Source organism: Corvus moneduloides, chromosome 6 (assembly GCF_009650955.1).
Source record: "Corvus moneduloides isolate bCorMon1 chromosome 6, bCorMon1.pri, whole genome shotgun sequence".
Lineage (NCBI taxonomy): Eukaryota > Metazoa > Chordata > Aves > Passeriformes > Corvidae > Corvus > Corvus moneduloides.
Window position 1 is genome coordinate 23,883,764 of NC_045481.1, and position 23,112 is coordinate 23,906,875.

At 44.7% G+C, this 23,112-nt stretch overlaps 1 long non-coding RNA gene across 8 annotated transcripts in view; it reads left to right on the plus strand.

Annotated features, from left to right (window-relative positions):
• Nucleotides 1-7,719: 7,719 nt before the first annotated feature.
• The window catches only part of LOC116445116, a 55,678-nt gene continuing 40,285 nt past the window's right edge, over nucleotides 7,720-23,112 (plus strand). For 5 of the 8 annotated variants that reach the window (XR_004240654.1, XR_004240656.1, XR_004240657.1 and 2 more), the window contains exons 1-3: nucleotides 7,720-7,822; nucleotides 11,619-11,774; nucleotides 16,417-17,008. This is a non-coding gene — a long non-coding RNA (uncharacterized LOC116445116). The remainder of the gene's footprint in view (nucleotides 7,823-11,618; nucleotides 11,775-16,416; nucleotides 17,009-23,112) is intronic. The other 3 variants (XR_004240655.1, XR_004240653.1, XR_004240651.1) reach the window with 2 other exon arrangements.

Genomic DNA, 23,112 nt, shown 5'->3' on the forward strand with positions numbered 1-23,112 from the left:
GGGCTGGGGCCGGTGCCCGCCAGCGGACTGGGGCTGCCGCCCGCCCCTGCGCAAAGAAGGGCCGCCCCGGCCCGGCCCTGTAGGCCCCGGCCCCGCTTCGCCTCCAGCCGTGCTGGGGAGGTGGGGTTAGGAAGGAAGGGAGGGAGGGATGGAGGCATCCCTGCTTTCATAAAACACGAACGGCGTGGGGCACCGGCCCTGGAGGAGAGATGCGCAAAGCTTCTGTGTAGGGAAACCGCGGACTCTCCGGCTTTCTTGCTTATCTGATATTCTGAGATAAATAAGAGGTTATAAGAGAAATTAGGGACCTCAGAGGAAACCCAAAAATTAAAACTGAACAGTGCTCCTTGAAAATATAGAGCTGGAAGCTTTGCATGTTGGAGAAACATTCGGCTTCATGCCATCAAAGGAGGTGAAACAGTTGCTTGGACTCTCTAGACACCCATGCCCATGAGCACGGTTTCTGAACCACACAGTTCCTTGTTAACTTGCCTTTCATCACCTGTGGGCAAGATGTCACACACCTCATCCCTGCCAGCATTACCCCAACCAAAGATATTAAACTAAGAGAAAGCCTAAGACTTGCCCTGTTTTACTCAACCTGAGGCAAGAGCTCCACCACAGCGTGTGCTGCAATAGCGGTCAATAGTCCACAGCGTGGCTCCTGAAGTCTGCTCATGGGGCTAGTTAATCAGAGGAATACCAAACCGGGACTGTAGCTCCAGATCAGTCTCCTTGTCAAGTGATTTGAAGTAGTTCATACAAAGTTAATGCTCTGACCACTGCCAGGCTATAAAGGTATAGACATAGGGTCTTTGCTAATATATATTGGAGTTTCTTATATATCAGTACTTGTATTTCAATACCTCTCTAACTAATTTCTGGCAATATTTTCACCCTGTCTTGACCAGAAGAAATTCTGTCTTTATTTGAGCTTTCCTCAGCTACATGACTCAGATGGTTTCTTGGGGAGAAAAACATAAAAACCTCGAATTCTCTCCCATTTTTCTGACCCACCTCACCCTTTTTCTTTTTCCATAGTTCTTCTGCCTTATGCTTGATGCTGAGCTTTTCCACTTCTACTTCTCCCATTTCTTTTTGCAAATCTGTCCTTCATCCAGGGCACATGTATTGGGCTGACTTGGTTCTTTCTTCAGTCGTGACTTTACTTCAGCCTTCTCCTGTGTCCATGGACAACTTGAATCCCAGTAGAGGCAAAGTCTGTTGTTGCACCCTTAGTCTCTAAAGAAGTGTCACTTCTCCTCCATTTCTATTAGAGAAGCATGTTTGTTGTCTCTGTCAGCACTAGGTTCAAAGCTGTATTTGTCTAGACAGACCTCAGTGGATAAAAATGCCTTATAAAAAAGATGGAGAGCAATTTTTTACATGGGTAGACAGTGAGAGGACAGAGGGGGAATGGTTTTTAATTGAATGAGGAGAGATTTAGATTAGATGCTAGGGAGAAATTCTTTACTCAGGGGGTAGTGAGGCACTGAGCAGGTTGCAGAGAAGTTGTGGATGCCCCTTCCTTGGAAGTGTTCAAGGCCGGGTTGGATGGGGCTTGAGACAACCTGATCTAGTGGGTGGCATCCCTGGTCATGTCAGGGGGGTTGGAACTAGATAATCTTTAAGGTCCCTTTCAACCCAATACATTCTATGACTCTCTGACGATTCAAACAGATAGGTCAGACCTGATCTCCCTGTGCTCTTCCATCTCCTCCACAATGGCTTTTGGGTTCTTCCAGCACTGCATCAGTTACCTTGGTCTCCTCTACAGTGGAAGTGCATGCAGCTCCTGCCTGTCTCCTTTCAAAACCTATATATGGAAAAATACTTTGAATAAAGTATGTTTTTATTTTAGCTGTGTTCTTAAAATTTGGGGAGCACTGGTGATCTACTGAAGTCACAGTCACTGGAGATTTTTACATTATCCTTCCACCATATGTTGCGCTGTAGATGGATATAGGACATGATAATGCTAATATGACAAGAAGGAACACTTTCTGTATTAATAAAAACTGCTGAGACACGAAGACTGACCAGAGCTACCTGCGCACAGATGTTGTAAATTCTGTCTGCCACATAAAGTCTTCAAATCAAGGCTGAAAGTTTTTAAGAGATGGTCTATAACTCATCCAGAATCTATTGGCCTGATGCAGAAATTGTTTGATTTTGTAGCCTATTTTATCTCAAAGTTCAGGCTAGAAGGTTGTAATGTTCCCTTCAGTCTCTAAAATCTTGAACTCCATGGAGGTCACGGTGTCTGATAGGGATGTACTATCTATATAAAAGTCTTCCCATATAAGAAGCTTCTGATATCAACAGTGTCCTATTGAACATATCTTTTTCTTTACGTGTCAGTATATTGATCTCTAAATAATCAAAGATACAAAGTACATGATGACAGGAGATTGCAGCACCTGTCGTGCCCATGGCCAAATGCTCCCAGTTGGCAGCTGCTGGCTGAGTTACTGCAGCCCTGAGCAGATGTCTCCGTTTCTGCCTTCTCTGAATCATCCTGGTAGTTTCGAGCTGCACCTCTTAACCCCTGGGTAAAATTTTCATCCTACTGAAGACAGCAGGACCTTGGTCACTGACATTTAACAGAGCTAGAGTTTCACTTTGCTTAGCACTTCTGACATTTTCCTTTTTTCCATTATACCGCTCTTTCTCTTCTGACACAGACGCATCTGTATTTCTCCTATTTTCTCTCTGGCTGAGCACCTCCATTCATGCCACGTGGAACTTCCAGCTGCTAGGACTCAACCACACCACAACACAGGCAGTGCCTCTGTCCTGCAGTTTCCTGTGGCAAGGCCAGGTAACTCAGGACACCTTTCTGCTGGCCCCTTTCAGCTTGAGGCATTGGGCAGCTCTGCCCTGCTTAGGACAAGGAGTTTAAACAACACTTTTTCTGCATGGGGCTGCTGAGCAGTTAAAGGCTGGATATCAAAACTTGCTGTTAGCTGAATATATCAGTAACTTCCAGTTGCCTGTAAATCAGAGGAGAAAAATCTAACCCTTTGGGCCAGTCTGGAGTGGGTACTGCATATCAGTGTCTCATCACATCTGGTTCACTTCCTCTCTCTGGGCAGTGCTGGATGGGGCAACACCAGAGGTTTATTGCCACTCTTTTCCAACCCCTAAAATAGAAGAGAATATTATTCAATGGATAAATGTTTCTATCTCCTTTTTAAAGAAGCTTACTAGAAGTGATTTTTATTGCAAGCTAGGCCCATAATGTAGACATGATTTTAACTCTTCTGTAGCAACTGAGCTTATTTTTGTTCAACCAGTTTCAAGAGTTCCAGTGTTGATTCATTAGAAAGTAAGAGAGCAGCAAGACATGGGCTTTACCATGTGGACTAAGATCTATTCAGCAGATATAATTTTGAAGTCAGCTAAAGTGTGGCATAGGAAAGTAATGATGTTTGACCTGGACATCCTAAATGAAGCTGCCATAGATGTATATAAAGATTTGCTTGATTCACTATGACTGTTGGCCACTTCATTAACCATTTAATTAAAATATTCATCTTTGGCTGAGGATGTCCTGCTCACTTCTAAATAATGGCACATGAGTACTTCAGGTAAATTATACATTGTGTCAAAGGGTTTTGTGTGATGCATTTTCCTTTAACTATATTAGATGTTCCCTTTTCTTGGTTTGTGTGAAAGAGGATATTCGGGAAACAATTTGATGTCCTTTTCATCATCAGATAACAAAACACGCTGCCTTGTTTAAAGAAAAGTGTGTGTTTGTGTTGGGGGGAAATCCCAGGGAGATCTAGTTTTATTACAAGGTATGGAGTCTTTAAGCAAAATAAATATATAGGAAAATATTACTAGATTCAGCTTCTGCCCATAGATGAGTACCTGTCCTGGGGACAATATACAAGATAAAGTACCTAAAGCAGATTTCCAGCCAGTCCACGGCCCCGGTTGCACTCTGCTCTGCCCGTTCTGCATACTGAGCTTCAGGACCGATCTGGGCTGATTGGTGAGGGATGGCAGAGAAATAATGAGATATCTAGAAAGCTTACATTTCCTAGGTCTACAGCGAAGATGACTGAAGTGAGATGACAACAAGTCTTCAAATATATTTTAGAAAATGTAGCAGTGGTGGTCTTCCGAAATTGTCCACTGTATCTACTGAGCATAGCAGATACACTGGAAGCATTATGGCAGATGGCTTTGTCTGCAGCAAGGCAGTAGGAGAAACTCTTTAACAGTTAGGAAAATGTTAGGACAAGATGCTGATCTTCTTTAGGGCAGGCATTAGGATAGGATGCCTATCTTGGAGAAACTTCATGGGGTAGGTTTAAGGACAGGTTACACACATCTCACATGATTGGTTTGCGTATGGTGGATCCCACTTACAGGTGGGGAAAGGACTGGAGGGCCTGCCAAGGTCCTTGTGAGCTGAAATTGCTGTGTCTGTACAAATAAGAAGCCAAGATGCCAAGAACATCACTGATTCCACTGCCATTCAGAAGACAGAAGTCTTCCACTAAAGGTGAAGTCTAACAATCAAATTTGGGAAGACAAGTGGCTTTTTTTGCCAGAGGAAGCAATCTTGTTTTCCAGATCCTAATCATTAACTAAAGAAAAAACTATTTTGCCTATAAAATTGCATCTATAATCTTAAAATTGCAAAGTGAACCTAAAATGATGCTAGGGAATCTAAGCAGCCTGAAGCTCTGATGCTGTAAAGAACTGCTCTTACTCATGCCACATATTGCTAGTGAGGACATTTCCAATTTCACTGTTTCTCCCTTTGGAAACATGTTTGTGTTTCATGCATGAAAGGAGAAGTCTCAGCTGGTAAAGGTGTGCTCTGTCGATTTACCAGATGTCTTTCATGAAGTTGGTTGTGAGGGAACTCAGCATCTTCCCAGTTTTGGCAAACGTACCTGCCTATAACCCACTGCAAATGGCACCTTGCCTGTGAGTGTGCCATGGGCTGTATCTTGGAAGAAGCATTCCAGTGGGATTTTTCCTCCAGTGCACCCACAGATTAGTTTGGGTTTCCAAAAGTGGGGCACACAGACAATCTCAAAATGATCTAACAAGGTAGTGGGACCAGCTACAACCTTCTTCACCACACCAGTGCGTATGGGGATGTGTGAGGAGGCGGGATGCTGCAGCAGTCCCCACCCAGCACCCATCAGCAGCTGTGGTTCTGCCCTTGCCCACACCCATGCCCTTGCCATGGGGGCCTGACCCTCCTGGAAGTCCACAGCACAGATTGTGCCTGGAAGCTGTTTCCATGTGCAGGGTGTGAAGCTGTGGGAAAGGAAGGGAAGGGAAGGGAAGGGAAGGGAAGGGAAGGGAAGGGAAGGGAAGGGAAGGGAAGGGAAGGGAAGGGAAGGGAAGGGAAGGGAAGGGAAGGGAAGGGAAGGGAAGGGAAGGGAAGGGAAGGGAAGGGAAGGGAAGGGAAGGGAAGGGAAGGGAAGGGAAGGGAAGGGAAGGGAAGGGAAGGGAAGGGAAGGGAAGGGAAGGGAAGGGAAGGGAAGGGAAGGGAAGGGAAGGGAAGGGAAGGGAAGGGAAGGGAAGGGAAGGGAAGGGAAGGGAAGGGAAGGGAAGGGAAGGGAAGGGAAGGGAAGGGAAGGGAAGGGAAGGGAAGGGAAGGGAAGGGAAGGGAAGGGGAGGGGAGGGAAGGGAAGGGGAGGGGAGGGAAGGGAAGGGAAGGGAAGGGAAGGGAAGGGAAGGGAAGGGAAGGGGTGCTGTGACTGGGACACTGGGTCTGTCCAGGCACGGGGCTTGGGAAGGCAGCAGTGCTGACGGGTCTCCTCTCTGCCTTGCCCCACTCCCTTTAAGCTCCTCAGGTAGTAGGAAAGGAGAGGAAACTCACAGCTCCCAGACCTCTGCGCAGGGTGCTGTGCTCAACCACCACTCAGGTGCAGCTCCTCCTGGCATGCAGCAAGCTCAGTTTCCAGGTCCCTGAGGTGATTTTGCCCCAGCTGGGTGAGGTCCCTGGGAACTGTCATCCTCAACAGAGTGTTCCCATGGACAGACATCACCCAAATCCCAGGCTGGGCACCTTGTCATGCCCAGCATGAACTTGGTGTCACTGGGAGCTGCCACAATGTGTTACAAACCCTGGAGCACAGGGGAATCCATAGAGACATCCTGGGCACATGGCATCAGCTGGGGAAAGAATGCTGGGGCCAGAAGCAATTGTTTGGAGGCTGTGGACTGGTGTAACTCACGCTGCACATGGGTTTGGGGCCGTTGCAGGACATGGGTAAAAACCGCCTCAGACAGATGGGGTCAAGAACAGAACTTCTCCCCCACAGATACTCAGCACCACATCCTGCCTTGCCCTGTCTCCTGAGAGGCTGCATAAACCCATGCATACCAAGAAGGACCAAGACCATCCAGTGGCCTCCTTACTCAGAACCCTTTTAGGAGTGATTTTAATTCGTGTAAATGAGTATTTTTAATTTGTTATACTGGCCTTTATCTCTATTACCATCTCATTTGCTTTTAAACCTAGTTTTGCCATCCTGACTGAATTCCATTTGATGCATTAGGAGTAATTCTCTTCCCAAAGGGTTAGACATTTTCTCTCCACATAAAAGTCGCTTATTTTGGATAAAGAGACGATTAGATTTATCTTTAATATTTTAATGGCAGCCAGGATTATTGGGTGGGCAGCCCCGGTTTCGGTTGTTGTTGGGGGATTAGACTCTAATAAACTCTTCAGATTGGGATTTTTTTCTGTTTTTCACAAAGTACTTGTATTTATTTAAAAAAATTCACTTCTTTTTGAGTCATAAATTCCATTTGCTGTTTCCTATTAGTATTAAATCAAGTTGATTAAATTCATAGTGACTATTTGCACATATATCTTTTTAATTTTAACATCCACAACATAAAATCTTTAATGGTGCAATTTGAAATACCTGCAACATACATTGCTGTTGCTGTTTAAACAGATGGAAATGAGGATCCAGAGGGAAGGGAGAGGAAGAGAAGAAGGGATGGAGAGATGGACAGACGGATGTTGAAAAGGGGGTGAGCTGACTATCCCCATCAAATGTAATATTAAAGACTTGGGTGTTTATAAGGATACAGAATTTGGAGAAAGCTCCATCTCCTCAAAATCACCAGCATCTTCTTGGTGAGCAAAAAGAGAGTGCAGCCTGCCCAGCGTTGCAAACTCAATTCACCTCAGAACCCTTCCAGTGCCAGGAGCTGGGGCAGCCTCTGGAAGGTGGCCTTTGCTCAGAGCAGATGCTTGCGGGGCTAGCGGGGTGCAAACCCAAGAAGTGAGTGCCCCTCACCCCTCGGGGGCTCCGCACCCTGCCTCGGCTGTCACGGATCCTAGTTTAGGCTAATCGTAAACTTGGTAATAGAATAAAATGTCAGCAAAGTAGAAATCAATAAGTGTTAATGCTCCAGGACTTTCACTGCTGGGCTCCCCTCTCGGGCTCCCCCCTCCCGCACCATCCTGTCCCTTTGATTTCAGTCCCTTCTCTAATCCCCACCTCATCAGCTCCGGGAAGGGCTGATCTGCAGCAGAAAATCCCTCATTCGGGGCAAAATCAGCTTAATTTGCAGCAATTTGTAGCAGGTCTTTGCTGGGATTTGAGTCTCAAAATTATTCCGCGGGTGGGGGCCGCAGCCCCTTGCAATATGGGCAGAGATTTCCCCGCTCCTCTGTTTGCAGAGATTTGTCTGGGGAGTAATTACAGGCGGGGGCGCAGCCCGGCCCCCTCCGCCCGCGGGGCCTGGCACCGGGCGAGCGGCCGAACACGCAGCCGCCCGGATTAGCAGCATTAGCAGCCAGCGCCGAGCAACAATTAATCATTTGCTGGTAAATACAAGCGCGAGCCTCCCCCGGCTGGCAGGGAGGGAAGGGGAGAAGGGGGCGGCCGCCCTGGCCTGCAATAGAGCAATGAGCAAAGGAAAGGGAAGGGCTGGGGAGGGATGGAGGAGCCCGGGGACCTTGTGGCCTCGGGATGGGAGATCAGAGCAGGCAACTTTCCTTCCGCTAATGCCGCTAATTACAGGCGGCAGCTCCGCCGCCGGCCGCGGAGGGCTCGCAGGCACGGGGACCCCCGGTGGCCCGGGGCCGCCCCGCGCAGCCGGGCTCCCGCCGCCCCGGGCCAGCGCCTTCCCGCGGGGGCAGCCCCGGCCGAGCCGCACCAGCGCCGGGGGCCGCTGCGCACGGCGCCGTATGAAGTGCCCAAATCCACGGCTCCAATAATTCCAGGGGATGGGTGCTCAATGGGGAACGTCATTTGGAGTGTGACTTGGTTTGCGGGGGAGGGAAAAATAGAGCAGTGTGGAGGCCGCCGCTGTCACAGTGCGTTTGGGTGCCGGGCTAGCACTTCACTTGGCACCCCGTCACTTTCTTGGTAAAAAATTACCTTGAGGTGGAATCGGAATTACACGTGTTAAATGAATTAAAAGCTGACTAATTAGTGGTTCTGACAAATTCACTGGGGAATCACCCACTGCCTGAGAAATTTTGAAGATGTGCTGTCTAGAGATCAGTTCTTGGTCCATACCGTGCAATATCTTTGTGGTGACTCAGAAGAAAATATGGAATCAATGCTGGTAATGATTTCTAGTTGACATAAAAATTGGTGGAGTGATAAATAATGATGGGAGTAGGTCAGTTATACTGAGCAATCTGGATCACTTGGCAGGCTCTGCTCATTTGAACAATATGTGATTTTAATATAGCCAAATGCAAGACTGTATATCTCAGAACAGAAAATGAAGGTCACACGCTGCTGTCATGGGAAGCAGTGGCTCTGAGGAGGATGGAGGAGATGTAACAGATAATAAAAACTAAGCATGGATTTTTGGTGTAATCTGCTCTATCAGAGCTATGCCATTTCTGGATCTATCGGCAAGAAAATACTACCTAGCAGGATGAGGATGGTCTTGGCAGCTCAAGACCATAACAGATTCATACTGTATCCACTTCTGGTATCTACATTTAAAAAAAACCCAAAACACCAAAGAACTGGAAATTACTCAGATAAGAGCTTCATGAACAACCCATGAGCTGGAAAACCTGTCATACAGTGAGAATTAAGAAGCTTGATCTATTCAGCTTCAGGAGGGAAAATCTAAAGGTGGCTCGGTCACCCTCTGAAAGCAGTTAGGAGAGACACTTTCAAAGGATGGAAGGTTCTTTAATTTGTTAGACAAAGGCATAACAGGATTTAGCACTAGAAGGTCAAGCTAACTAATTCATAATTAATTTAATTAAATATAAGTATTAATATAAGGCCTGAATTTTTCACAGTGAGGATAATTAGTAGACTAGGCAAGACATTTTTAAAACAGCTTCTTGTTGAAAAAAAACCTCTTTGGATGGAAGTATTTGGGCTTTTGACAGAAAAATATATAGTCGCTTACAGAAATCCCTAGAGCAATATATTTTGAAACAGTTTGTTTTACAAAATTGTTCTGAAATATATTTTCTTATGTTAATTTATGCATTTTCATTTTATATTATTCTACTACTATCACATTATAGCATGAAAAATTGTTTAAATCTATTTTCATTTTAATTTTCAAACTGTTAAGTACATTTGCTACATAGTACTGAGTAAATACTAAATTAATGGAAAATCCTTTTGTTATAACACAGCAGAGAATCTTCATGCTGCCAAGAGTGTGAAATATTTCATGTGCCATGAAGTTTCTGATGACCTTAATGATTTAAAAATATAAAATAGGAATCACTACCTCCATTGTCAATCACAGTGTCTGTATAGTGCAGGCATTGTTTGCTGTCAGCTGTTGCTGATGACCTGTAAGACTAGTTAAAAAAAAAGAATCAGTTGCAAGAACAGCATTTTAAGATTACAACGTTAATTCTCCATGGAGAGAAAATGCTTTAAAATACTAGAATTTCCCACAGTATGAGAGAATCTGACTTACAGCCATGTCTAATATTCCAGCATTAAAACTGTTTACCTGAGGAATGGTCTTTCCCACTTAGACCTTCTAAAATACATACTTCCCCACGGACAAACCTTGCAGTCTTGGCTCAGGTTAGGATTGATGACTGATGAGTCTGTCTACACTGAATGTGGCTTTTGGATCCAGGGTGCCCTCCAGATGCAAATTCCACTCACCTCAGTTGCTGCTCTCTGTGTTGCACGGGGGTCACAGGAGGCTCAACCGGGTGTCCTTGCAGATGAAACAGGATTGCAAGATGATGTGGTTCATGCCCCCACTCCCAACACTCTCCAGCTGCTGATGGATCCTCACTCCAGAGAAGAGCTAAGCCAAAGAAATTGCCCCAAACATCTACAGTAGAGGTGCCAAGTCTTCAGCACTTGTTTTTAGTGCCTCCCGGTGTGCCCTAATGAATTAATAACCTAACTGCAGGGCAGTCAGAGTCATGAAATGTCTAAAAAAAATCCATGGAGCCACCACTGAATGCAGTAATGGGGAATCAGGGTGAAGGGATGGAGGCAAAAGGTTCTCCTCTCTGGGAGACCCTAGTTGGATCTAAACAGATGACATTCCCAACCCAGGAGTTGGACTGTGGTGATCCTTGTGGGTCCCTTCCAACTCAGGGTACTCTATGAGTCTGGGGCTGTGTGGAGGCTCAGTGTGACCCATGGTAATCCCATGCCACCCTTGCTCCCACAGCAAGGAGGAAGACTGTGCTCTGGTGGCCAGGCATCTGCCAGCAGGTGTCACTTACACCACTTTGGTTTGAACCACTGGAATCCATCATTCTTTTGCTTCCCCCTTGGTGAACCAAAGGACAGAGGAAGCAAAATGAGCCCAGGGTGCCCTTTGTTTCCTCGGAGTCTGTATTAGTAGCTGTGATATCTCATGTGTATCCCAGCTTTGGGTTTCTTGCGATAGGTCCATTGTTTATGAACTCTCCTGGGCCTCTTTCTCATCTTGCATCCTTGCATATTTTCCAATATTCATCCCATTTTGTTGGAAGACTTGTCCTGTTCTGTTGCAAAATAGCCTCTGTTTAGCAACACGTCTCTGCCTTCATCTTTGTGTGGAGCTGAGGAGCCTACCTTCAGATCAGCACAGAGTCCTGAAAATGCCACAGTCTCACTCCCCAAGCACTTTACAGTTGAACTTAGGTGACTTTAAAGAGCATTTTGACAGTCTGGAATGGGAGAAGCCTCTGTCAATGCTGCTGGTTTTGTGTGGTACAGCACGGGCAAAGCTGACTCTCAGCCACCTGCCAGGGGCTTGGTTTGCCTTGCAGAGGTGGAGCCCAGGGAAATGAGCCATGCACATTTGTTAGATGTGAACAGGTTAAAGAGATAAGGAAGCACTCTGAACTGAACTGTGGTGTTTACAGGCCCTGGAAAGAAAGCAGTGCTTGCTGCCCAGGGATGAGGTTGGGAAAAGCCAGTGGCACAGGGTGGTGCCACTGCCCCTCACAGGTGGCATGCAGGAGTATCAGCTGGAGAAGATCCTGCACATGGGGTGGTCTGGAGAAGTCACTTGGCTTTGGTGTGATAAAACCCACTGCCATCTGATTACTTTAGGACTGGGCTGCAGTGCTCCTGGTCCTTCTGCTCATGCCATGGCACTGCCCTTTGTTTTCAGACTCTTAACAAAACCCAGACTAAAAGATGAAACTAAACATTGCAATTTGTTCTTAGGTTGGTTGTAAATGCATATCCTTTTCCTGAAGATCTCCATAACGATCATCAAGAAAACCAACTTCAAACTAAGGCTGTTCCAGAGGATAATGACCACTAGAAAAGCAGATACCAAACCCCTGATGGAAATAGTGCAAAAAGAGGAAGAATAAAAAGGTAATGTGTGTTAAGGGTTTGATCATGCTTCCAGCTGACACATCCTCTAACATAAATCTAAACCTGGGAAAATTAACAGTAAAAAAGCATTTCAGTAATCCCTTTAGCTCTGAATCTCTGCAACAGAAATACCAAAGCGCAAAATGTTTTCATGTGGGCTTCAGAGATGGATTTATAAAACAGAACAAAACACTTTTTTCAAACCAGAAATCATTAATATACCTTCAGTAACGATGGCTTGTCTTGCATTAACCTAGGGGACAGATTTGCTACCTCTCCTCACATTATCATATTGAATAATACTCATAGAAGCCAATTTAACTACTTGTGAGTAAAATGTTACTCAGAAAAATAGGACTATCAAAGTCAAATCATATGTAAAAAGTCTTCAAAGTCTGCTGAATGCATCTTCTAGCCACAGAGCAATAACATTTTAATTATCAAAATATAAAAATGCTCACTGCAGAAGCCCAAGAGTACAAAGTTTTTTAATTAAGTCCATAAAAAATAAATACATTAGGTTGAAAATTGTAAAAGGCTTTCAATAATGTATTAAACTTCTTTCAGTTTTTTCTGCATTGAAATGGCTCCAGTTGGTGTTGTCAAACCTTTTGCACCAGCAGTGCTTTTTAATAAAAGCTGGAATTTTCATGTACTCTCACGATTCTTAGAGGTCTTTGTGAAAAGCACAAATATAGTGAGCTGCAAGGCAGCATCATAACGTTTAGCAACAACACAGAAATTACAGTTAATGAACAATTTTAGTTGCAGTGACCTGTAAATGAGACGTTACCTTAATTAGCTCTTGATCAGATTCCTTTGGAACTGGCGGTCCATTCTGGAGTGACCAACTAAACAGGGAGAAAATACTGTGTGCTTCCAGCACTTACACAAACTTGTTTACAAGAATAAACCTTCATAAATATTTTTGAAGGTCAGGATGGTGTTTCCACAGTAAAAACAAGAAGTTGACCCAAACAGCATGTTACTGGAATGATGAAATAAATCTTCACATTTTAATTTGTGCTAATGAAAAGGGTTGAATGATTGGGAATTCAAAACTTTACACATTTTGTAGTAATTAATTTCTACTGCTTTTGAAATGGTTGGGTTTTTGACGCTAACATTCTCAAAACTTATTTTGGGAAACATTTGCTGGTTCTTGGTGAAGCTGTAGCATGAACTACATCCTTTATGTCTACAAATACCCTTCCATTTTAATGAACTAAAAGGTGCATTAAAGGGTAAAATAACTACCAGCTACCATCACAGTGTTATCAGTGAGCTCATCAAAATGGTCTGTGTAGTATTACATCATGTAGGTTTGCTCTCTGGGTCTTAGACATTCAGTCTCTCTGATTTCTGCTCCACCTTGGTAGAGCCAACCAACTGCAGATGGCTTAGTGCTTAGAAGAGGCAAAAAGGGCTGCTGTGAGCACTGCTCTTAAGGGTGATGTATGAAGGGAGAGCAGAGCTTTTAATTCAGAAAGACTGCATTCACATAGCAAGCCAAGACATTGGAGGTTTTAAATATCTGGTATCTTAGTACAGGGAGATGAGTCTATGACAGTGAATATGTCTGTTTTCAGCTTCATTTTTCTTGTAAGAGTGTGTCTGTAAGCAATATCCCTAATCATCACTGTCCACGTCTGCAAGCCCCATGTTGAACTAGTGGGTAAATCTGACTTAGGTTGTTACTGGCTGAAAGTTTCCAAATCATGTTATGAAATTACCTGAAATCAATTGTCCACTAACATCAACAAATTATCTTTTTTCTTGTTTTAATTTACAAGAGGAATAAAAATAAACTAATAATAGTTTTTAGTTATTCAGCTTCATGGCATTGCAAATCACAGGGAGTGGTGGAGGTTTGCACCAGGAGTCCCAGCTGACATAGGTGGGTGGCAGCTAGGAGGGAGGGAGGGAGCTCTGTTAGAAAAGGTGGGGTATCCCCATGGAGCATTCAGGTAACAAGGTGCTGTATTTTTCTCTCCAGTTTTTTCTGCCTCCAAAACTAAGTTTGGCACTATCTCAGCCTGGCTCGGGGGTATTTTGGCTGTATGCTTGCGCGAGGAGAAAACAGCACTAAAAAAAACCCATGGCAAATTTCCTGGAAAAGTCTGGGTGCTCTTTTTCAGAAGAGACACCACAGGGGCTCAGGGACTTGCTGCTGGTTCTTCCTGGTGCAAGAGGAGGAGCAGAGCCTCTGTGCTGCATATGATTTTAAAACACCCAGGACAGTGTAGAAATTGCTCTGCACAACTTCAAAAGACAAGAGGGAAACCTTTAAAGAGCCTGCCTTAGGAACCTAGGGAAAAAGCAGTGATTTCAGAAATGTTTAACAGAAAAGTGAGAGCATAAAGACACCATCATTAACATGGCTTGAAAGGCAGGATGTTAATGCAGCTGAAAGCTATTGCTGGTTGGACCTGCCAGGACATCCCCAGCTACATGGGTGTATCAGCAGCCGGAGGGGCTTTGACTCTGTTGACGTAGGTAGTTATAATCAGGAGGAGAAAGTGGAGAGAAGGCACAGGAGGGATGGAGACCAAGAAACAAAAAAGGAAAAGGGGGGAGAGAGAGAGAGAGAGGAAAGAAAGGACAGAGGGAAAAGGGAAAAGGAGAAAAAGAGAAAATGTGGGGGGAGAAGAAGAGAAATGGGAAGGAGAGCAAGCGAGACTGTATTTCTATAATTACTGTGGATTGGCTCGGATTAAGGGCAACTAGCTGTCTCTTGGTTTTTGCTTTTTATATAACAACTAATCTCCTTCTAATCAGTTATTATTAAATTATATTCCATTTTTAATTCATTCACAGATCATTGGTGGCACAATTCGGACATCTGGACAGTTAATTGAATAGAGATAATTTATGTAAATGAGGAACAGTTGTGTACAAAGGTGGGGGAGGGGAGATTTCAGCTCCCAAGGCCGGTGACCTAATGAGGAGTCTCCAAAAGCTGCCCTTGCTCCCTGGGAGGACTCAGGTGTGAGGGAGGATGCTAGGAATATTTGGGTATTGTGTGTTGGATATTAACACACATACAAGAGGCCATCAAGCCTGACCTGTCTCACTTTACCTGAGGGACCAACCTGTATTGAACATCATTTCTCCGAAGGCTGAAAACAGTGACCAAATCAGCACCCAAAGGTGCCCTTTGCCTCCCAGGGAAAGGTTGTTTCCAACCCACATCTTTTCATGATTTACAGTGGGATACCCCAGAGCTGCACTGACCTGACCATAGGGTGAGTGCAGCAGTAAAAGAGCTACTCCAACTCAGAACATCAGCTAGCTGCCAAGCCTAGTACTTGTGCAGGCCTGATTGGAGCCCTGGAGGCTACTCAAAAATGCCTCTCTGGTCTTTGACAGACGTAGTCCAGTCTTTCATTGCTTGTCCCAAACTCTGAGTTTTGGAATCAGGAAAAACTTATGTAGGTAAACTTCAAAGAGAGGTTCCATGATCAAAGGCAGTAGCCAAGTACCAGAGAGGAACTGGACTAAAGCATTGTGGTAGCAACAATATGAAAGAACAGCCCCAAGATTCTGGCTTATTGTCATCTATATGGGAACTGTCAGAATGAGCAAATGGAGAAATGGAGTCAAATACTGTCCAGAGAGAACACAATGTGGCAGTGGGATACATCAGATCCAGCATGAATACCTACAGGGTAGGGAGTCTACTTTGGGCATGTTCCCATTGTAGCCAGAGGACTCTGATCAATAGGATCAGTAGAGCCTATGACATGGTTTACCGTAACTTGATACAGGTAAAATAAACTGGATTAGGGGAATTGCATCTCCATTGACTTTGTTGATGAGATACTGACTACAAAAGTAGCCCAGGACTAGCTCAGCTGTGGGCATCTAAAGTTAAGTAAGATGGATCCCACTATAAGGGAGGAGAGGCATTACTCTGCTTTTGCAGTAATGGAACAGCACAACTGCATATTCCTCTGCCTCAGAACAAGGGAATATTAAAATGAAGTTCTTGTTCTGGGCTGTGGCTATATTACTTTTCTACTGCATTTGGATGCCACAGACCTAGGTGCTGAAGAAAGAAACATGATAGATAAATTTATCTTCCAAAGGGGGAAAGAATGCTAAACTCAATTGCTATAGCACAAATCTAATTTCCATCACTTTATCATAACAGGAGGAATTTTGCTGTGCATACTGAATTGTCTTAGTATTATGGAACTGTTGGAGGAAGGGAACACCACAGATGCATTCAGTGTGTGGGAAGACTACTCACAAGATTTGTTTGTCAAAATAAATTCAGGTCGAATTGCCAAGAATACAATGCAAATGAAATTAAACTGGTTCAAGTGACCTTCTTGCCCAGTGTCAGAAATACACTGGGCTTTGTTCAGCTCTGCAGGGGGTTTTTTGTTGATTAAAAAATTCCCTTTTCAGGTCTGTTCTTGAGGCTCTAATTAGCAAAATATGAAACTGCCACTGGAAGAATTATTGTGAATTTTCAGATAGGAGTTATCAGTGATAATGAGAATGCAGCCATATGACTGACTGCAACCATAAGGTTGGGACAAAAGTTTCCAGCAAGGAGGATTTAAATCGGTCCTTCTTCAAGTCGTCATAAAAAATGAAGAAAGCTGATCAAGGTGTCTATTAATGCCATTTGCAGGATACTGATTTGGGAGAATTTCTGCCCATCAGTGGAAGAGAACCAGAGAGCTGGAGCATGGAGAACATAGGTGGGAGTCAACTCAGCAAACTGTTATAAGGGAAAAATCCCAGAGCCAAAAAATGTGCCTCAGAGACAGACAGTAGGACAGTGAGAACAGCTGAGCATAATAGTTTGGTATGATCACAATGTATATTTGCAATATGACAAAGCTCTAAAAAGGATTGAGACAGCTCCACGATCAGAAACACGACATTGTGGAGCAGCCTGTTAATGTCGTATTTCTCCAATGTTAAAACTCAAATTTTCTGAGCGGTTTTGCACTTTTGTTTTTTGAGGAAATACTGATAAATGGAACAGAGTGTAGAAAAGAGGAAAGAAAATGCCTGGGAACTTGTGCTTTTGGTCTGTGAGCCATGCAGAGATGTGTCTGACTTAAGTGATAACAGAAGAAAGAGGAGTAGTAATCCTTCAGCTACCAGAAAGGCGCAAAATCTGATGAGGAAGACTAAGACTTGGGCTAGCACCAGGAAGAGGAGTACTAGTTACTAAGTGAAAGGCAGATCACAGATCACCTATACACAGGATAAAGGTGAGTATTGAGAGGGGATGGATGACTTTAAACTGTAGACATTTCCCCAGAGTAACTGGTAGGACTGTAGGAGCCCTTTCATGGGGAACATTTAATAGATTAGACGTTTTCACTCTCAGACATTTGCCCTCTTGCTGGTGGTAGCCACCACGGCCAGACACAGGAGCTGTGCAATGCTGCTGACTCCTTGCATCCTGCCTGCTTGGCTCATATAAATCCCAGTGAAGGCAGGAAACTCCTATGTAACGTACCATGTCCCATCTCAACCTCTGTGACATTTTTTCCTGCAATCTTCTGCATGTTCTGTGTCTTTTCTGATGTTGCCTTCCCTTAAGTATATTGGGGGCTGCTAAATGTCTTAGGGTTTCAAACCAGTTTTCCTTATGACCATTAAACTAGTTTGGTAACTGGTGATACAGTCTGTTAAGAAGAGACTATTGCATTTTCTTGTTTGTTTTAATCATATTTTATAATATTAAGCCCTCTTTTCTGTTATGGTAGAAAAGCTTCATAAGAAAGGGAGCGCTGCTGTGTGTCCTAAACTTATCCAGTCTGGGGTAGTGTATTTCCTTTGCAAACTTATTCAGTAGCCAAACCTCATTGACATTTATCTCCATTTCATCTCCAGTTTCCCTCACTTCATCATAGACTTAGTCAACTGTATTTTCCCAATGGAGCAGGTGGGCTGTGATGAAAATGCAGACTCAGACATAATCGACTCTGAGAGAGCTTTGAAGACCAGACCTAATATCCTGGCTTGGCAGACAATGCAACATGAGAATCAGCACGATGTCTAGAACACAATGGCGAGCTGCTCGTAGTGACTCAAAAGATGGATCCTGAGAATGTGTCCACCTTTAATCTCAGATATAGTGGATATAAGTCCAAGGCCCATCTGGCCAAGGGACCATTATCCTCTCATGGTCTGTCCCTGATCTCAAATAAAAGGGTTTGTGCTCCTCAGACAGACAAGGGTGTGGGGAGCATGAAGTGTGATACAAGTGTACGATACAAGCATCCTGGTTTGTATCAGAAATAGTGTGTCCAGCAGGACCAGGGCAGTGATCGTCTCCTGGTCGTGGCACTGGTGAGGCTACACCTTGAATCTTGTATTCAGTTCTGGGCCCCTCACTACAAGAAAGACATTGAAGGGCTGGAGCATGTCCAGAGGAGGGTGGTGGAGCTCATGAAGGGTCTGGAGCACAAGTCTTGTGAGGAGCACCTGAGGGAACTGGGGGTGTTTAGCCTGGGGAAAAAGCGACTCGGGAGGGAACTTACTCCTCTACAACTACCTGAAAGGAGGTTGTAGCCAGGTGATGTTCAGTCTCTTCTCCGAAGTAACAAGGGGAAATGGCCTCAGGTTGTGCCAGGGAAGGTTTAGATTGGATGTTAGTAAAAATTTCTTCATGGAAAGGGTTGTCAAGCATTGGAACAGGGTGCCCAGGGAAGGGGTTGAGTATACCCCTGGAGGTATTTATAAGACATGTAGATGTGGGTTTTAGGGGCATGGTTTAGTTCTGGGTAAATGGTTGGACTCAATGTTATTAAAGGTCTTTTCCAACATAAATGGTCCTATATTTCTATTCTGTTATTAAGAATGCATGGGGTCAAGGAAAGAAGGTGATGAAGTACAATAATACAGACTGAAAATAGCTGGGAATAGAGAGAAAGGGTAAAGGAAAAAATTTCCAGCCTTTACTTGAAATTCCATTACTTGTGGTAGATACTCATGCCAACCTCATACATTTACAACCTCCCCAGATTTCCCCAAGGAAATGTTGCAGAAATAGATATTTCTATTAGGGTATATAGACAGTTTATTCTAAGTCTTCAAGGCATCACTTGATCTAGCTTTCCTAGCAGGGAGGAGCGGTCCCAGCAGTCAGGTTGGTTTTCTGGTGGCGATAGGGAAGCAGATGCTCACACCACTCCTTTAACTCTCACAGCAATGCTCAGTCAGTCATGGGCTCACATGGCAGTGATCTGGGTGGCACACCCCTGCCCTTTTCCTTCAGCCAGACCCCAGAAGATGGTAAGGGCCAATACTTTGTCCATGTCCAGAGTTCGGTCAGCTCTTGGGTTTCCATCATTTTTCAGGTCTCCATCCTGTCATCATTCCTGGTTAGTAAGAATACAGTGGGGTGTGAGCGAGGAGAGCAGTGATGTGTTCTGTGAACCAGTGTCACTTCCTTATGTCTCATCTCTCTCTGCGTACTTGCATCTCAAACACCGCTGAAGGTTAGATTGTGGATGTCAGAAATGAGGAGATGGATTGTTAGAAAATTAGGACTAGTGGGAACCCAGAGAAGCCATCTCTTCCTCCGTTCTGCCCTGTGTCATGACCAGTTATACCCATCTCATTCTTGACAGAGGGACAAGCATCTAAGCAATCTCTTCCAGTATCTCCCTTGCAGTCTGTTTTGCTCCCCCTGCTCATTTTTCTTAATTTTTCTCCTGATGTCTAACAGATCTTTCTTACTACAACTTCCTATGCCATGGGCACAGAGGGCAGCTTTTTTCCTTCTTCCTATACAACTTTCTTGCCTGGGGATTTTCTTTTATCGTCTCCCTGTCTTCCCTCTTCAAGTTACACAGCACCACTTCTTCCAGGTTTTCCTTGCAGGACATGTGTCAGATCTGTGATCATTAGTGTCCTTCATTAGGCACTCTGCAATGAGTCCACTTAGAAGGGCAATTCCAAAACTGGGCTCAATACAACTAAAGTCTCACCCATGCTGAATACAAGGAAAGGTAATTTCCAGACGTCTCGACAGCTGTAGTCTTATCCATTCCTTACAGTAGGAGGTTTGATTTATTTGCAACACTATACTGTTTTTGACAGTGCTTGTAATCCCTTCTAACCCCTACTGCTTTTTTGGAAGAATTGCTGCATAACAAGTTGTTTTCCAACCCCTATTTATGCATTTCATTCTTTCTGCATCACTGAGATTCTTTGCATGGTTTCTTACTGATTTGCAGCTACATTTTTTCAACCACTTTCCGAAATTGCCAAGATGATTTTGAATGCTAAGTCTGTCCTTCAGTGTACTTAAAGAGCCTTCCAGGTCTGTGTCTTCCTGATGTCCCCACTCCCTCTTTTGTCATCCATGTTGTTAGTTTAATCAGTGAGCAGAACGAGACCCAGAACAGATCTTCATGGAGCTATTCTCAATACATCCTTTATTTTGATAGTAAACCACCGAGGACTATTTGCTGAGCACAGTTTTTCAACTAGTTTTTCATCTATCTAACGTTAGTTTCTGCTAATTTATTTTTCCCTAGTTTACTCATAAGGATAGCTTTTGAAATGGAGCCTAAACAACTTATGGAAGTAAAGATACTCAATGTCTTCTGTTCCTTCTTTATCTACAAGACCTGTTGCCTTGCTACAGCAAGAAATTAGATTGACTGGAAGGGACTGATCCTTGACAAATTTACACTGAAAACAATTGACTGTCTCATTTTAGCCTTTGATATTTAGAGATAACTAGGTGATTTATTCCAGAATTTTAATGGGAAAGGGAATTAAGCTGATTGGTCTATAATTACACATCACCCTTTCCTTCACTTTTGTAAGAGCAATGCCTGTGATTTTCCTGTACTCCACCACATCTCTACAGGTTCTGGAAGACAGCCACTACTGACTCTGCTGTAGCCAGATTTCTAAGCACCTTCAATGAAGCTCGTTATGCCAAATAAATCTGAATGCATCTAACTCAATAACATTACCTCTCCCATACACTTTTTTTATTCTATGCCAAGATTTTACTTCTTTATCACTGTTATTAGTTTCTCTAATATTATCCTCCGTCAATAATTTTCACTCCCTGTTGAGCAGAGATCCAATATTTTGCTTAGTCTTCCTCTTGCTACTAATGAATTTACAGAATGATTTCTTGTTCCCTTTGATTATCCTGCTACTTACAAACTTATTTTATGCTTGGCCTTTTTGATTATATTCCTGCTTGCCTCTGCTGTTCTTTGTACTCACCTTTTGTGCACCAAGCTTCTCACCTTCTGCACCTTTCCTTCAAAGGTGTGAGGTCAATGGCAAATTTGTGAATTAACCAGGTTGTTTTAAACTTTTTTTTCCCTATTTTATAGTAAGACTGCCCCTCCTGGAGCAGAAGAGGATGAGGGGCTCAGAGAAATAAGGCTGGTGTATCACGCCTTTGCTGCAGTTGAAGAAGAAGGTTAAGGGGCAGGTTGTAGGTTGACAATTGGATTAGGAGATGCGAGAGGCAGGGAAATGCAGGAGAGCCCTTTTCCCCACAGCTGTGTTTGTTGCAAAAGCAATTATTTTTAGCATTATTAAAGACCATAACCACAGCTCTAATGACATTTGTGTGGAGGCAGTGAGGCTGCATCCTTGAATTCTACAGTTAGGTGTTAGCCTGCTTCTCCAGCCTGGTGGTTGATCTGATCCTCAGCTCACTAACAGTGAGGGCAGGTTGAAGAGGGGTGGGAGACCACAATGCTGTGCTGTAAGGAGGCCCTGCACTGCAAGGTACCCAGGGACAATGTCAGGGCCCTGGTGTGCCCCCACAGTGAGGCCCTGTCATCTCTCACTATGCCACCACCAAGCCCCCATGTACAACACCAAACTTTCCTCCAGCATCCCACTTCAACAAAGCCAGAGGCTGAGTGCATGGGTAGAGGGCTTGGGGAATGCCAGGGTGAGGTCCTCCTCAATGCCCTGTTCCATCACCTTGCCAATGCTTCCCCATGCCCATGGTCTTCTCCAGAATCCCAGTGTCAGGGTCCTCGCCCCTTTAGACTCCCCATTTTGCCTTGACAACAGGTGCTCCTCCTCCTGCTGCTGCCCTGGGATCTATGCAGACAGCTCCCTTCCCTGTGCTCCTCATTAACACCCCTCCTAACCGGCAGGAGCAGACACCACCAGCAGCTCCTTTCCCCTCCAATCCCCTCCCCTTCCCTTCCATAATCTATCTAAATATTAAAATGAGTTTGTCCCTGATTTACATGCGTAAGAAGGGATGTAATAATGAGGACGTAGATTAGAAGATTTAGCACAATCGTTTGTGTAGATTGTGTCCCATCAAAGGGCAGCTCTGACAAGCCGAGATTAAGGAGCAAACAGCTGCCGCTGGAATTCAGTCCATTTGTTTGTTTGCTGTTTTCTCTCTTGACTCCAGCAAACAGTCTCATTAACATGCAAGTGATTTTGCCCTTAAGCCTTTTCCTGTTTATTATTGGGGGAGTTGCTGACAAGGGCTTTGTAGAGTCCCTGGCCCAGTTCTGAGAGATCGACATGCAAATCGAGATTAAAATGGGAAGTAATTAAAAACAAAGAAGGGGCCATGACACCTTGGTCCCCTCTTTCCTTTGAGGGATCTTAAAAGTTAAGGCACTGGGAGAAGGTGTGGTGTGAGGAGAAATGGAGCACTGTCCACCAAGCCTGTGTGGCCCTGGCAGGCCCCTCTTGGTTGTGATGTTGAGCTCTCCCTTTCTCCTGCTCTTCTCCACTCCCTCTGCTTCCCCCTCCTCAAAATGTCTGTCTACTAAACTCATTTGCAGCCTTTGCTTCAATGGCCTCATTTGGCAGCACCTTCCATATGGTCCCTGCTTGCTGCCCACCACAGCCTCGGCACACTGGGCAGCACGTCCTGCACCCACTGCTGCCTTCATGTGCACAGCCGCTGGCCCAGGGCCGTCTGTGCCCTCTGTTCCCTTAGCAGTGTTGTCCCCATCCAGCATTGTGACCCTACCAACAGACCTGGCAGATTTTTCAGCACCCACAGTGGGTGAGGGACTGAGACACACAGGGATTGTGTAGCAGCCATGCTCACAGGCACTGACAGTGATGCATAGGGTTTCCTGAATACATACAAGGGTCTCCCAAAGCCACCTGAGTTGCAAAGGGTAGCTCAGGTCACTGGAGCAACACGGGGAACAAACCAGCACAGTGTGTCTTTCAGTAGCACCCAGACTCAGCTGGTGAACGCTGCTGGTTTGAGCGCAGGGGCGGTGACAATGTGCTCATCCGCTGGCTCCCCAAGTCAGTGCACCCTGTCTACAGCTGTCTAGGATGACAACCGTGAGCAACAGCACAAAGGATTTCTTGGGAGAGAGAGAGAGACTGT